This window comes from Elephas maximus, chromosome 7 (assembly GCF_024166365.1).
Source record: "Elephas maximus indicus isolate mEleMax1 chromosome 7, mEleMax1 primary haplotype, whole genome shotgun sequence".
NCBI classification, from domain to species: Eukaryota; Metazoa; Chordata; class Mammalia; order Proboscidea; family Elephantidae; genus Elephas; species Elephas maximus.
In genome coordinates, this window is record NC_064825.1 from 134,323,884 (window position 1) to 134,341,004 (window position 17,121).

The following is a 17,121-nucleotide window of genomic DNA, read 5'->3' on the forward strand; positions in this document are numbered from 1 at the left end:
TTGGCTGCTAACCAAAAGATCGGTGGTTCAAACCCACCAGTGGCTACCTGGGAGGAAGACTTGGTGATCTTCTCTCATAAAGATTACAGCCAAGGAAATGCTATGGGGCAGTTCTACTCTGTCACACAGTCACTATGAGTTGGAAGAGACTTGACAGGACACAACAGCAGGCAACTTGTGTAGTCACTCCAGGACCACACCTCCTGCATCGAACATTAGGGAAACCCAATGAGAAGGAGAAATTGAGGCATTGGTTAAGCACTCAGATCCTAACCAAAAGGTTGGTAGTTCAAGTCCACCCAGCGGCACCTTAAAAGAAAGCCCTGGAAATCTACTTCCAAAAGGTCACAGCTGTTGAAAACCCTATGGAGCACAGTTCTGCTCTGACACACATGGGGTTGCCATGAGTGAGAATTGACTTGATGACGACTGTCTTTTTCTTCTGGCTGGTTGTAGGAGAGCTTGTTGTATCCTGTGAACCCACTCCCATTTCCACTGCTTGGGGTACTTGTAAAGCCAGTTGGAACCTCTCTTTCAACTGGACACTCTTGGTGACTAAGGCACCCAGTTTTCTGCTTTTCCAATTTTCAAAAAACTTTGTGACAGTGGTACTTGAATGTTTTGGTCTCAAGACCCCAAACAGCATTTGTTTATGTGATTCCTATCTGTTGATATGTACCATATTAGAAATCAAAATTAAGACATTTAAAAAAATATATTTTATGTAGTCCTCTAAAAATAAAAATAATAAACCTGTTATAACATGAGTAACGTATTTTATGAAAAATTACTACATTTTCCCAAACAAAGACTTGTAGTGAGAACAGCAGCATTGTTTCAGACATTCTGCAATTTTTTTAATGGTTGGCTTATGGGTAGACAGCTGGGTTCTCATATCCGTTTATTCATTCAATCTGGGGCAAACTGTTGTTTTGGTTGAAGTATAGGAAGAAACCAAGCCTCACACAGATGTGTAGTTGGAAAAAGAAGAAGGATTTTTTTTTTCACACACTCTTCTTTGAAATTGGAAACATTCTTTTTGATACCACACCAAGACTTGGCATGTAGTAGTTTCTTGAAGGTTAGTCGCAATGTGGAGTCTGAAACCATATTAATGAGCTTCTCCATACTCTGTTACATTAAAATCCATTGATCTAAATTGCACATCAATTGGATCTTTTACCCATGTGTGACATTGTAGGATCCTCCCCAGTCTGGAGTCTGTCTTACCAAGTCCTTCAGTATTCCAGCCACTTCATGCTTATTCTGGTCAGATTAGCCGATCTCTTCAGACTATATCATGAGAGAGAGCAAGCAAGGTTACATATCCCTGGGGCAAAACTGTGAGGATATATTGCTGTCCGTTCCACATGCATACAAACCATTTTTGGGGAAACAAGAAAGGAGTAGATGGGAAATAAACATATTGCCACTGAGTCGATTCCAAGTCACAGTGACCCTATAGGACAGAGAGTTTCCTAGGCTGTAATCTTTATGGGAGCAGATTGCCGGGTCTTTGTGGTGGGTTTAAACCACTGACCTTTTGGTTAGCAGCCAAACACTTATGGATCAGATATTTTCGGGAGGTTTTTGAGATAGAGAGAAGGTGGGTGGATAAAAGCCATCATAGCCTCCTAGACATCGCCACTCAAGGGTCTCCTATCAATACAGTTTCAGGAATTTTCTTAAAACGTAATGCCATTGTATTGTTTGCTGCAGTAGTTCAGAGCAGAGAAAACCTCTGTAGGTTCGACTGGATGCCCATGGCTTCCCAAAGGAGGCAATATTCGATCTGAACGTTGAAAGCTTAGGTGGAAATTAAAAAAAAAAAAAAAAACTCTGGTCAATTTACTTAGCCTTGTGGGTGTTGTGGGGATATCATGGGTGTGTGAGGGAAGATCAAATCACAAGGGATATGAATTTCAAACCGGGGAATTTTTTCCCTACGGTCTTGTCAGCAGTGGGATGTTATATACAAAGCAGCACTTTGTCATTCATAGGAAGACTGACCACAGGAAGGAAAATGCTTAAGTAGCTGTCTCTGTGTGCAAGCCTCCTTGTCAGCACAGGAGAGGCCAACAGCACCTGCTAGGGTTATTGTCAGGGCCAATCATTGGGAATAGGCCAGGTAAGGCTGGTCAGGAAGTTAGCAATTTAAATCATACAGTGATATACCATTAATTTTAGTAAAGGAGGGAGCACTCCACACCCCTTTGAACTGGGGCTTTGTTGTTGTTGGGTGCCATCGAGTTGATTCCAGCTCATAGTGACCCCAGATCAGAGCAGAACTGCCCCATAGAGTTTCCTAGGCTGTAATCTTTATGGATGTGTCTGTCAGTTTGTTGTACTGTGGCGGCTTGTGTGTTGCTGTGATGCTGGAAGCTATGCCACCGGTACTCAGATACCAGCAGGGTCACCCATGGAGGACAGGTTTCAGCTGAGCTTCCAGACTAAGACAGACTAGGAAGAAGGACCCGACAGTCTACTTCTGAAAAGCATTAGCCAGTGAAAACCTTATGAATAGCGGCAGAACACTGTCTGATATAGTGCTGGAAGACGAGCCCCCCAGGTTGGAAGGCATTGAAAAGACGACTGGGGAAAAGCTGCCTCCTCAAAGTAGAGTCGACCTTAACAACGTGGATGGAGTCAAGCTTTCCGGACCTTCATTTGCTGATGTGGCATGACTCAAAATGAGAAGAAACAGCTGCAAGCATCCATTAATAATCGGAACCTGGAATGTATGAAGTATGAATCTAGGAAAATTGGAAATTGTCAAAAATGAAATGGAACACATAAACATCGATATCCTAGGCATTAGTGAGCTAAAATGGACTGGTATTGGCCATTTAGAATTGGGCAATCATATAGTCTACTATGCTGGGAATGACAACTTGAAGAGGAATGGTGTTGCATTCATCGTCAAAAAGAACGTTTTAAACATACTTTTGTGGTTACGAGGTGGGGAGGGAGGGAGAGTGGGAGAGGGTTATTCACTGATTAGTTAGCAGATAAGAACTACATTAGGTGAAGGGGAGGACAATACTCAATACACGGAAGGTCAGCTCAACTGGACTGGACCAAAAGCAAAGAAGTTTCCAGGATAAACTGAATGCTTCAAAGGTCAGCGGAGCAAGGGCGGGGGTTTGGGGACTATGGCTTAAGGGGACTTCTAAGTCAATTGGCAAAATAATACTATTATGAAAACATTCTGCATCCCACTTTGATATGTGGCATCTGGGGTCTTAAATGCTAACAAGCGACCATCTAAGATGCATCAATTGGTCTCAACCCACCTGGATCAAAGGAGAATGAAGAACACCAAGGTCACACGATAACTATGAGCCCAAGAGACAAAAAGGGCCACATGAACCAGAGACTTAGATCATCCTGAGACCAGAAGAACCCGATGGTGCCCGGCCACAACCGATGACTGCCCTGACAGGGAGCGCAACAGAGAACCCCCGAGGGAGCAGGAGAATAGTGGGATGCAAACCCCAAATTCTCATAAAAAGACCAGACTTAATGGTCTCACTGAGACTAGAGGAATCCCTGCGGCTATGGTCCCCAAACCTTCTGTTGGCCCAGGACAGGAAACATTCCCGAAGACAACTCATCAGACATGGAAGGGACTGGACAATGGGTTGTAGAGAGATGCTGATGAAGAGTGAGCTACTTGTATCAGGTGGACACTTGAGACTGTGTTGGCATCTCCTGTCTGGAGGGGAGATAGGAGGGTAGAGAGGGTTAGAAACTGGCAAAATTGTCACGAAAGAAGAGACTGGAAGGAGGGAGAGGGCTGACTCATTAGGGGGAGAGTAAGTGGGAGTATGGAGTAAGGTGTATATAAGCTTATATGTGACAGACTGACTTGATTTGTAAACGTTCACTTAAAGCTCAATAAAAATTATTTAAAAAAAAAAAAAAAAGAAAGTTTCAAGATCTATCCTGAAGTATAACACTGTCAGTGATAGGATAATATCCATACGCCTACAAGGAAGACCAGTTAATACGACTATTATTCAAGTTTACGCACCAACCACTAGGGCCAAAGATGAAGAAATAGAAGATTTTTATCAGCTGCTGCAGTCTGAAATTGATCGAACATGCAATCAAGATGCATTGATAATTACTGGAGATTGGAATGAGAAAGTTGGAAACAAAGAAGAAGAATCAGTAGTTGGAAAATATGGCCTTGGTGATAGAAACAGTGCTGGAGATTGAATGATAGAATTTTTCAAGACCAACAACTTCTTCATTGCAAATACCTTCTTTCACCAACATAAACGGCGACTATACACATGGACCTCACCAGATGGAACACACAGAAATCAAATTGACTACATCTGTGGAAAGAGACAATGGAAAAGCTCAATATCATGAGTCAGAACAAGGCCAGGGGCCGATTGTGGAACAGATCATCAATTGCTCATATGCAAGTTCAAGCTGAAACTGAAAAAAATCAGAGCAAGTCCACGAGAGCCAAAATATGACCTTGAGTATATTCCACCTGAATTTAGAGACCTTCTCAAGAATAGATTTGACGCATTGAACACTAGTGACCGGAGACCAGACGAGTTGTGGAATGACATCAAGGACATCATCCATGAAGAAAGCAAGAGGTCACTGAAAAGACAGGAAAGAAAGAAAAGACCAAGATGGATGTCAGAGGAGACTCTGAAACTTGCCCTTGAGCGCCGAGCAGCTAAAGCAAAAGGAAGAATTCATGCAGTAAAAGAACTGAACAGAAGATTTCAAAGGGCCTCTTGAGAAGACAAAATAAAGTATTGTAATGACATGTGCAAAGAGCTGGAGATGGAAAACCAAAAGGGAAGAACACGCTCAGCGTTTCTCAAGCTGAAAGAACTGAATAAAAAATTCAAGCCTCGAGTTGCAACAGTGAAGGATTCCATGGGGAAAATATTAAATGATGCAGGAAGCATCAAAAGAAGGTGGAAGGAATATGCAGAGTCATTATACCAAAAAGAATTAGTCGATATTCAACCATTTCAAGAGGTGGCATAAGATCAGGAACCGATAGTACTGAAGGAAGAAGTCCAAGCTGCTCTGAAGGCATTGGCGAAAAACAAAGCTCCAGGAATTGATGGAATATCAATTGAGATGTTTCAACAAACAGATGCAGCGCTGGAGGTGCTCACTCGCCTATGCGAAGAAATATGGAAGACAGCTTCCTGGCCAACTGATTGGAAGAGATCCATATTTATGCCTATTCCCAAGAAAGGTGATCCAAACGAATGTGGAAACTATAGAACAATATCATTAATATCACACGCAAGCTTAATACTGCTGAAGATCATTCAAAACCGGCTGCAGCAGTATATCAACAGGGAACTGCCAGAAATTCAGGCTGATTTTAGAAGAGGACGTGGAACCAGGGATATCACTGCTGATGTCAGATGGACCCTGGCTGAAAGCAGAGGATACCAGAAGGATGTTTACCTGTGTTTTATTGACTATGCAAAGGCATTTGACTGTGTGGATCATAACAAACTATGGATAACACCGCGAAGAAAGGGAATTCCAGAACACTTAATTGTGCTCATGAGGAACCTTTACATAGATCAAGAGGCAGTTATTCAGACAGAACAGGGGATACTGACTGGTTTAAAGTCAGGAAAGGTGTGCGTCAGGGTTGTATCCTTTCACCATACCTATTCAATCTGTACGAGAAGCTGGAGTATACGAAGAAGAACGGGGCATCAGGATTGGAGAAAGACTTATTAACAACCTGCATTATGCAGATGACACAACCTTGCTTGCTGAAAGTGAAAAGGACTTGGAGCATTTACTAATGAAGATCAAAGACCACAGCCTTCAGTATGGGTTACACCTCAACAAAAAGAAAACAAAAATCCTCAGAACTGGATCAATAAGCAACATCATGATAAACGGAGAAAAGATTGAAGTTGTCAAGGATTTCGTTTTACTTGGATCCACAATCAACAGCCATGGAAGCAGCAGTCAAGAAATCAAAAGACGCATTGCATTGGGCAAATCTGCTGCAAAGGACCTCTTCAAAGTGTTGAAGAGCAAAGATGTCACCCTGAAGACTAAGGTGCGGCTGACCCAAGCCATGGTATTTTCAATCACATCATATGCCTGTGAAAGCTGTACAATGAATAAGGAAGACCGAAGAATAGTTGACACCTTTGAATTGTGGTGTTGGCAAAGAATATTGAATATACCATGGACTGCCAAAAGAACGAACAAATCTGTCTTAGAAGAAGTGCAGCCAGAATGCTCCTTAGAGGCAAGGATGGCGAGACTGCGTCTTACATACTTTGGCCATGTTGTCAGGAGGGACCAGTCCCTGGAGAAGGACATCATGCTTGGCAGAGTACAGGGTCAGCGGAAAAGAAGAAGACCCTCAATGAGGTGGATTGACACAGTGGCTGCAACAATGGGCTCAAGCATAACAACGATTGTAAGGATGGCGCAGGACCAGGCAGTGATTTGCTCTGTTGTGCGTGGGGTCGCTATGAGTCAGAACCGACTCGACGGCACCTAACAACAACAACAACAATCTTTATGGGCAGATTGCCATGTCTTTTCTCCCACAGAGCCACTAGTAGGTTTGAACTGCAGACATTTCAGTTCGCTTAATCATTGCACCACCAGGGCTCCTTGAACTGGGACTAACGCTCATAAACAGTAGTGGTTATCCATGGACATTTCTGGAATCTCTGAGTGGCACAAATGGTTAAGTGCTGGGCTGCTAACCAAAAGGTTGGAGGTTTGAGTCCACCCAGAGGTGCCCCGGAAGAAAGGCTTGGTGATGTCCTTCCCCAAAATCAGCTATTGAAAACCCCATGGTGCACATTTCTACTCTGACACACATGGGGCCGGTCACCTTGAGTTGGTTTTGACTCAGTGGTAGTTGGTGGTGGTATATATGTTTCTTAAGCCAAGGTATGAAACACCTGCCCCCAGGTGATGTTTAGGGGCTAATGAGGAGAACTCCAATAGCAGCGACTTACCTGTTATTCCTGTGATTGCACCTTACGCTTCCTCAGCCTCCACCAGTGGCTTTTACACATGGTATGGCTGTCTGAGAAGCAGCCCTGGTAGCAGAGCATTTAGAATGTTTGGCTACTAACCAAAGGTTGGTGGTTCAAACCCACCAGCTGCTTCATGGCAGAAAGATGTGGCTGTCTGCTTCTATAAAGATTTATAGCTTAGGAAACCCTATAAACCCAAAAAACCTGCTGCCGCCGAGTTGATTCCGACTCATAGCGACCCCATAGGGCAGAGTAGAACTGTGCCATAGAGTTTGCAAGGAGCGTCTGGTGGATTCGAAATGCTGACCTTTTGGTTAGCAGCTGTAGCACTTAACCACTGTGCCACCAGGGTTTCCAGGAAACCCAATAGGGAAGTTCTACTCTGTCCTATAGGGTCGCTATGAGTCGGAATCAACTCGACAGCAATGGGTTAATCTGATGAAATGGCTGGATGACTATGGTAGTTTCCATGGAGGGTGGGGAGGGGAGGGTGGTTGGGTTTTGCTGTAGGACCACCTTTTCTGCAGATACTCAAATGATCTCTTTAGACTGCCATATTTTCCTCAGTTACTTCAGGATGGAATAAAGGTCTGGCCAGGACCTCTTCCCCCTGGGGCCATGGAGGGGATGTCCCTTCTCCCCTTCTCCCCTGCTCCCCTTGTCCCCACCCTCCCCATGACAGCAGTTTCCCTCTGCTCGTTGGCTCAGATATGGAGGTCTCTATGTGAGCGGACAGAGGAGTGTGTAGGAGAGACAGTCTGCGGGTTGAGCCTGCCCAGGTTAGAGGCAAGTCTGCCATAACCACTGTCCTCTGCACTCATGGCCTTGCTCTGCCTTTCTGTTGTCCCACCCAAGGTCCCAGAGGAGAACTGAAAGTTGAGGGGCAGGGCTTTCATGTTTGGAGGAAAGGCGTTGGAACAAAACTGCCCACAAAGAAATCCTATCAGGTTGTCAGCCCCGTCCACCCATGGCTACGCTCCCCCTTCACGGACCCCTCAGCTTCCTCTGGAGCCTAGTCCATCCTTGTTCCCAGGTCACGGCTTGTCCAGAGGGGTTTCACATTGGATCAGGTGATGGTTTGCTCCAAGGGTAGAGGTGGAGCAAAGAGTGAGAAGTGGGTCCCCAGAACATGGCTGTCCCTGGGCCTCCAATGCCCTCTGCAGGTCCCTAGCAGAATAACACCCCTGGGACATCCCCCTCCAGGCCCCAGTGTATTGTTTGTTGTGTGCCCTCGAGTAGGTTCCAACCTACAGCAACCCCATGTGACAGAATAGAACTGCCCCATAGGGTTTCATTGGTTGTGATCTTTATGAACACAAGTCGCCAGGTCTTTCTCCTGTAGAGGAGCTTGTGGGTTCAAACTGTTGACCTTTTTGTTAGCAGCCAAGCTCTTAACCATTGTGCCACCAGAGTTCCTTAAGATGTTGAGAAAACAAGTCAACCCATGGACTCTGCTGAATCCCAAACGCGAACGTCTCCACTACAACCTGTGGGATCCTACATGACTTACGTTCACTTCTTTGGAGATCAGTTTTTCCATCCACGAAATGTTCTGGATTGTTCTTCTGTTTTAATCTTCTGAAGACCTAGGAATGCTCAGAAAACCCTGAGTGACAACCTGTGGACAGAGGTGTTTTCTGGGGGAGGAGGGAGGTGAGAAGCAGGCAGGGAATTAGTTTCTAGTTGGAGACATACGGAGTTCCTCCTCTTACTTCTTCACTCAGTAAATATTTATTTTGCACTCACCAGGTGCCAGGTGTAGTAAGGGAGGGAGCGGCAACCGAGGCAGGGTGGGTCAGGGCCCTCAGGGAGCTGACCTTCTTGCAGAGAGAGACAAAAATAAGTAAACAGAAAGGCCAATGAAATAACTAAAAAGACATGGGTGTTGATAACAGCTTCATTCATAATTGTCCCAAATTGGAAGCAACCATGATGTCCCCCAGTAGGTGAATGGATAAACTGTGGTAATCCATATGATGGGGTGTTGTTCAATGATAAAAATACGTATGCTATCCAGCCACGAAAACAAATAGAGGAACTTTAAATGCTGACTGCTAAGTGAAAGAAACCAGTCTGAAAAGCTATATACTGTTTGATTCCAACCATATGACATTCTGGAAAAGACAAAACTATAGAGACAGTAAAAAGATCAATAGTTGCCAGGTGTTCAGGGATTCAAGAGGGAGAAATGAATAGGTGGAGCACAGGGCATTTTGAGGGCAGTGACACAATTCTGTGTGACACTGTCATGGTGGGCATATGACATTATACATTTGGCAAAACCCATATGACCGTGCAAGATGAAGAGTGAGCCCTCATGTGAACTGTGGACTACAGCTATGATAATGGATCAGTATTGGTTGGTCCGTTGTCACAAATGTACCACAGGAATGCAAGATGGTAATAATAGGAGAAACTGTGTGTAGGGAGAGAGGAGGTATATGGGAACTCCCAGTACTTTCTGCACAATATTTCTATAAATTTGAAACTACTCCAAAAAATAAAATCTATTTAAAAATAACTACAAGGTGTGATAAGTGTTAAGAAGGAAACAAGCAACAAGAGTCGACTCTTGTGCAGCAGAAAAATGAGAATGGCACGTGGAAGCCACAAAGAACAAGGTTTCAAGATGGCGGGTGGACTCGTCTGTTTCAGACGCAGAGAAGTGGGATGATGAGGAGGAATGTGATCTTCCTTTTAGTCACCTACGAGCCCACCAACTCTCCTTCACTAACTCTCTTGAAGCTTTGGTTTGGGGCGCACCCAGGGTTGCAGCACACCCAGGGCGCTGGGAGCACTTACAGAATCTGGTTTGTCTTTGTTCCTATTTCAGAAGCCAGTCTACTGCCCCCTAGATGTGCAAGGAAGTACTGCTGCCTATTCAGACTCGGCACCCTTTGCTAAACAGCCAGCCCCAAGGGGGGTTGGGCACAGCACCTCCCTACTCATATCTGTTTGTGTGAGACTCTATCTTTCCCTAACCCTCCTACTTGCGTTCATGTACTTGACCTTTGTCTGAATATTGAAATGTGACGATTAAATACCTTAAGAGGGGCAGATGGTCGAGGAGCATCCCAGAGAATACAGAGACCCACTAACTACAACAGCTACCACCAAACACCACATGAGGCTGCAAGTAGTCAGAACATTCTCTTTCTACCCACGTCCCCCCAACAGCTCCTCCACCCCACAACCGGCACACCAGCTCCTGTCTGACATGGACCCAAACCTCTGATATCTCCTCATCTCTCATCCTGCCTCACTAGAACCCGAAGGGGGCCTCCAGCAGTATAATCAGCCCCCAGGCCTGGAAGGCAAGCCCCCTTTCTCCCTCGTCTAGACCTTCCTTCCAATGGCTCTGAACTTTAGGGTGAGGGCTTTGCCACGGTCCCAGCCAGTGCCTGTCCCCCTTTACCAGTTGTGGTCAAGTCAGTCAACTCCGACTCATGGTGACCCCATGTGTGTCAGAGTACAACTGTGCTCCATAGCGTTTTCTTTTTTTTTATTGTAAAAATGTGGAAACCATCAAAAGACAAACAAAAAAAACTGTTGCCATTGAGTCAATCCTGACCATAGTGACCCTATAGGACAAAGTAGAGCTGCCCCATAGGGTTACAAGGCTGTAATCTTTACAGAGCAGACCGCCACATCTTTCTCCCACAGAGCGGCTGGGGAGTTCAAACCACCAACATTTCCATTAGCAGCCGAGTGCTTAACCACTGCACCACCATATATAACACAACATTTTCCAATTTAACGTTGTTCAGGTACACAATAGTGATATCAGTTACATTAATTATGTTGTGCAACATCCTCCATAATTGTTGCCAAATTTTCCATCACCGTGAACAAACAACAGAGACTTTCTCTATAGCTCTCCTCACTTCCTTCTGAGTTCTCACCAGAATTCCCTTTGACATCCATAATTCTACCAACGGTTTCCTAAAGGCAGTCTAGGCTTTTACTATTAAAACCCACTGCCATTGCATCGATTCAGACTCATAGCCACCCTATAGGACAGAGTAGAACTGCCCCATAGAGTTTCCAAGGAGCGGCTGCTGGATTCAAACTGCCGACCTTTTGGTTAGCAGCCATAGCTCTTAACCACTACTCTACCAGGGTGGCTAGAAGTCCAAATTCAGGGTGCCAGCACTAGGGGAAGGCTTTCTTTCTCTGTCAGCTCTTGGGGAAAGTCCTTATTTTGGCACAGTGACTCTGGGTATACCTTCCATCTTCTTATGACTTTCCTGTGTTGGTCAATGTTTTCCCTGTTAAATCCTTCAATGTTGCAACTTGAGGCTTGAATTTTTACTACAGTTGTTTCAGCTTGAGAAATTTCAAGGGCGTTCTTCCCTTTTGGTTTTCTATCTCCAGGTCTTTGCACATGTCATTATAAGACTTTGTCTTCTCAAGACGCCCTTTGAAATCTTCTGTTCAGCTCTTTTACTTTATCATTTCTTTCATTTGTTTTAGCTACTCTACATTCAAGAGCAAGTTTCAGAGTCTCTCCTGACATCCATTTTAGTCTTTTCCTTGTTTCCTTTGTTTTTAATAATCTTTTGCTTTCTTCATGTATGATGTCCTTGATGTCATCCCACAACTCATCTTGTCTTTATTTGTTAGTGTTCAATGTGTCAAACCTATTTTATTTTTATTGTGCTTTAAGTGAAAGTTTACAAATCAAGTCAATCTCTCACACAAAAACTTATATACACCTCAAATTCTCGTAAAAAGCCCAGACTTAACGGTCTGACTGAGACTAGAAGGACCCCCAGAGGTCATGGTCCCCAGACCTTCTGTTAGCCCAAGACAGGAACCATTCCCAAAGCCAACTTTTCAGACAGGGATTAGACTGGACTATGGGGTAGAAAATGATACTGGTGAGGAGTGAGCTTCTTGGATCAAGTAGACACATGAGACTACGTGGGCAGCCCTGCCTGGAGTGGAGATGACAAGGCAGAGAAGGACAGAAGCTGGCCAAGTGGACACGAAAATAGAGAGTGAAGGGAAGGAGTGTGCTGTCTCATTAGGAGTCGAGCAACTAGGAGTATATAAACCCACTGCCTTCGAGTATATAGCAAGGTATATATAAATTTTTGTATGAAAGACTGACCTGATTTGTAAACTTTCACTTAAAGCACAACAAAAAATTAAAAAAAAAAAAATAAAAACATTTTCAAAATTAAATTTTTAGAAACTTAAGTAGGTTTTGCTTTGATAATATAATTTTGAAAAATTGATGTTATTGTATTTTTAGGAATATGTGTGCATGAGTACGCCATGTACTGAAATCTATGATATATGGACACAAAGCTCCCCCAGAATGTCTAAATGTAAAATTAATAGTCAGCAAGCAAAAAATATTTTATATAATTAAAATGATCTTTTAAGCTTTGCCTACAAAAACTCAATACATAACTACCAAACAAAATTTGAAATTGTTATACAGAGGCCTTCGCAGAAAACCACATACTAGCAGATGTTGAAAAACACTGGGGTGGCGGGAGCGGGGGACACTGAATCCTAGGGATTTCCAAAAGCAGCTTCTGAAATTTCTAGCAAATTTCCTCCTATCTGGAAAAAGGCTTCCTCTCCTGTCTTGAAATATGCCCATTTACTGCCCATCCGGTCAGTCCAAAACAGCACATTGACGTGTTCTAATGGGTTTAGGAAGAGAGAACACTCAAATAATTGAGGTTATGTGTCAGGAGAGAAAACGGGCCTGGATTATCAGCAGTGAGGCGAATGCAGCAAGGTTTAGGTGCTCCCTGTGCCCTAAGTGAGTCGTCATTTACTCTCCTGCAACAGATACCACAAAACAGAAAGAGAAAGTACCTGTTACTCTTGTTTCCACGGTTAAATCCCTACTTCACCACTGAAGGGCCTTGCAGCCTCGCTGAGCCAGGACCATTTACGTGATGAAGGGAGTGTGAAGGGCTCACGGGAGTGATCCTATTGCCATCCCTGATCCTAAGGACTCCATCAGTGACCAGAACTTATCTCCATAAGGCCTCGGAAGATTTGAGATCCCAGGAGGAAATAATCAGACCGCATTGTTTTCCTATAAAAAAGTTTCACTGACATGGATCTATAAAATAAAAGAAGAATGGAAACATTGGTCTCCTTCATTCTTTATCATGGGAGAACTCAGGGAATGTCTTACTTTCAAACAGTTACCTTTAATGGAGAGGAAAGTTCATCAACTATGTACTGACTTGAAAGGGAGACTTTAAGGAAGCAAGGACAGCTGCTTAACCTGTCCCTATGTGAAAAACTGGCCCCGATTGAGGTCAATGAGTGAAGAAGAACCCAAATGGAGCCTCTCTATCACTAAACTGCTATTCATTCATAATGGCCAGACTAAGGCAGGCTAGGAAGATGCACCAGGTTGTCTACTCCTGAAAAAGATTAGTCAGTGAAAACCTTAGGAATAGTAACGGAACACTGTCGGTTATAGTGCCGGAAGATGAGCCCCTCAGGTTGAAAGTTACTCAAAATACCACTGGGGAAGAGCTGCCTCCTCAAAGTAGAGTTGACCTTAATAACGTGGATGAAGTCAAGCTTTCCGGACCTTCATTTGCTGATGTGGCACAACCCAAAATGAGAAGAAACAGCTGCAAACGTCCATTAATAGTTGGAACCTGGAATTTACGAAGTATGAATCGAGGAAAATTAAAAATCATCAAAAATGAAATGGAATGCATAAACATCGATATCCTAGGCATAGGTGAGCTGAAATAGACTGGTATTAGCCATTCTGAATCAGACAATCACATGGTCTACTTGCCGGGAATGACAAATTGAAGAGGAATGGCATCACCTTCATTGTCAAAAAGAACATTTCAGGATCTTACCTGATGTACAACAGTTTCAGTGATAAGATAATAACCATACACATACAAGGAAGACCACTTAATAATTACTCAATTTTTCACACCAACGACTAAGGCCAAAAATGAAGAAATTGAAGATTTTTACCAACTTCTGCAGTCTGAAATTTATAATTCATGCAATCAAGATGCATTAATAATGGGCAATTGGAATGTGAAAGTTGGAAACAAAGAAGAAGAAGAATTGGTAGTTGGAATATATGACCTTGGTGATAGAAACAATGTAGAGATTGCGTGATAGGGTTTTGCAAGACCAACAACTTCTTCATTGCAAATATCTTTTTTCAACAACATAAATGGTGACTACACACGTGGACCTTGCCAGACAGAATACACAGGAATCGAATCGACTATGTCTGTGGAAAGAAATGATGGAAAAGCTCAGTATCATCAGTCAGAAAAGGCCAGGCGCCGACTGTAGAACAGACCGTCAATTGCTCATATGCAAATTCAAGTTGAAACTGAAGAAACTTAGAAAAAGTCCAGGAGAGTCTAAGTTCGACCTTGAGTATATCCCACCTGAATTTAGAGACCATGTCAAGAACAGATTTGACACATTGAACACTAATGATCTAGGGCCAGATGAATTGTGAAATGACATCAAGGACATCATACATAAAGAAAGCAAGAGGTCATTAAAAAAGAAAGAAAGAAAAGGCCAAGATGGATGTCAGAGGAAACTCTGAAAGTTCCTCTTGAATGTAGAGTAGCTAAAGCGAAAGAAAGAAATGATGACGTAAAAGAGCTGAACAAATTTCAAAGGGTGTCGCTAGAAAACAAAGTAAACTGTTATGAAATGTGCAAAAACTTGGAGATAGAAAACCAAAAGTGAAGAAAAACCCTTGGCATTTCTCAAGCTGAATAAACTGAAGAAAAAAATTAAGCCTCAAGTTGCAATTTTGAAGAAATCTATAGGCAAAATACTAAACTATTCAGGAAGCATCAAAGGAAGATGGAAGAAATACACAGAGTCCCTGTACCAAAAAAAAAAAAAAAAATTGCTCGACATTCAATCATTTCAGGAGTGAGAACATGATGAAGAACTGATGGTATCAAACGAAGAGGTCTAAGCTACACTGAAGGCACTGCCAAAAAAGACTCCAGAAATTGACAGAATACCAGTTGAGGCGTTTGGACAAACAGATACAGCGCTGGAAATGCTCACTTGTCCTTGCAAAAAAATTTGGAAGACTGACACCTAGCCAACCAACTGGAAGAGATCCATATTTGTACCCATTCTAAAGGAAGGCAATCCAACAGAATTCGGAAATTATCAAACAATATCAATATCACAGGCTAGTAAAATTTTGCTGAAGATTATTCAAAAGTGGCTGCAGCATTACATTGACAGGAAACTGCCAGAAATTCAAGCCAGATTCAGAAGAGGACAGGGAACAAGGGATATCATTGCTAGTGTCAGATGGATCATGACTGAAAGCAGAGAATACCAGAAAGAAGTTTACCTGTGTTTTATTGACTATGCAAAGGCATTGGTCTGTGTGGATCATAACAAAGTACGGATAACATGCGAAGAAATGGGAATTCCAGAACACTTAATTGTGCTCATAAGGAACCTGCACTTAAACCAAGAGGCAGTCATTCAACAGAGCAAGGGAATACTGCGTGGTTTAATGTCAGGAAAGGTGTATGTTAGGGTTGTATCCTTTCACTGTACTTATTCAATCTGTATGCTGGGCAAATAATCTGAGAAACTGGACTATATGGAGAACTTGGCATCAGGATTGGAGAAAGACTCATTAATGACCTGCATTATACAGATGATACGACCTTGCTTGCTTAGAGTGAAGAGTACTTGAACCACTTACTGATGAAGATCAAAGACCACATTCTTCAGTATCCATTAGACCTCAACCTAAAGAAAACAAAAATCCTCACAACTGAACCAATAAGCAACATCATGATAAATGGAGAAAATAAAGAAGTTGTCAAGGGTTTCACTTTACTTTGATCCACAATCAGTGCCCATGGAAGCAAAAAAAAACAGAAGCAGCAGTCAAGAAATCAAATAACGCATCGCACCGGACAAATCTGCTGCAAAAAATCTCTTTAAAGTGTTAAAGAGCAGATGACTAAGGTGCGCCTGACCCAAGCCATGGTGTTTTCGATCACTTCATATGCATGTGAAAGCTGGACAATGAATAAAGAAGACCGAAGAAGAATCGATGCCTTCGAGTTATGGTGTCGGTGAAGAATATTGAAAATACCATGGACTGCCGGAAGAATGAACAAATCCCTCTAGGAAGAAGCACAGCCAGAATGCTCATTAGAAGCACGGTTGGTGAGACAATGTCTCACATACTCTGGACATGTTATCAGGAGGGATCAATCCCTGGAGAAGGACGTCATGCTTGATTGAGTACAGGGTCAGTGAAAAAGAGGAAGACCCTCAACAAGAATGATTGACACAGTGGCTGCAACAGTGGGCTCAAGCATAACACCGATTTTGAGGATGGGGCAGGACTGGGCGGTGTTTTGTTCTGTTGTACCCATAGGTTACTATGAGTCAGAACCAACTAGATGGCACATAACAACAATCACTAAACTACCTGGGAAGTAATCTCATAATCAAATTATTGTGGGAACTAAATTCCAGAGCACAGAATCTGTGAAGTCATCTGTAAATAGATGCCTGAAACTCCTTGGATCTAAAATTGTGCAGACGGAGATTGTAAACATTCTCTTTAGGAGCTGCTGTCATGTATAAATTTGTAAAGTCCTCTCTTTGTTAATTTCCTCCCTACGAAATTCCCCAGTTCATTCAGATAGACAGGTATGGATAAACACAGAGAGTTTTTTTTTTTCAAGAGAACTTATACAGAAGACCAACTTTAGTGGAACAATGAGATCAAGAGGAAATGCATTCCTTCATGAATTCATGCAACAATGACTGAGCATCTGCTCTGTCCTACAACCTTCAGTGGGTATATAGCAGTGATCACATTAGACAAAAACCCTGCCTTCTTGTAGCTTACCTTCAAGCTGATACGTTTTATAAAGAAAAATATGTCAGGGAAGGAGGAACGGGAATGTCAAAGAGTATGGACCTTTCAAGTGAAGACATCAGAGTCAAGAGCAGTCAGAAGTGGGAGCTGGCCATGTGGGTAACTATGACAAGAACCAGCCAGGCAGAGGGAAAAGCAAGGGCGAAAGCCCTGAGGAAGGAATATTCTGGATCCTTGGAGGACCCTAAGGAG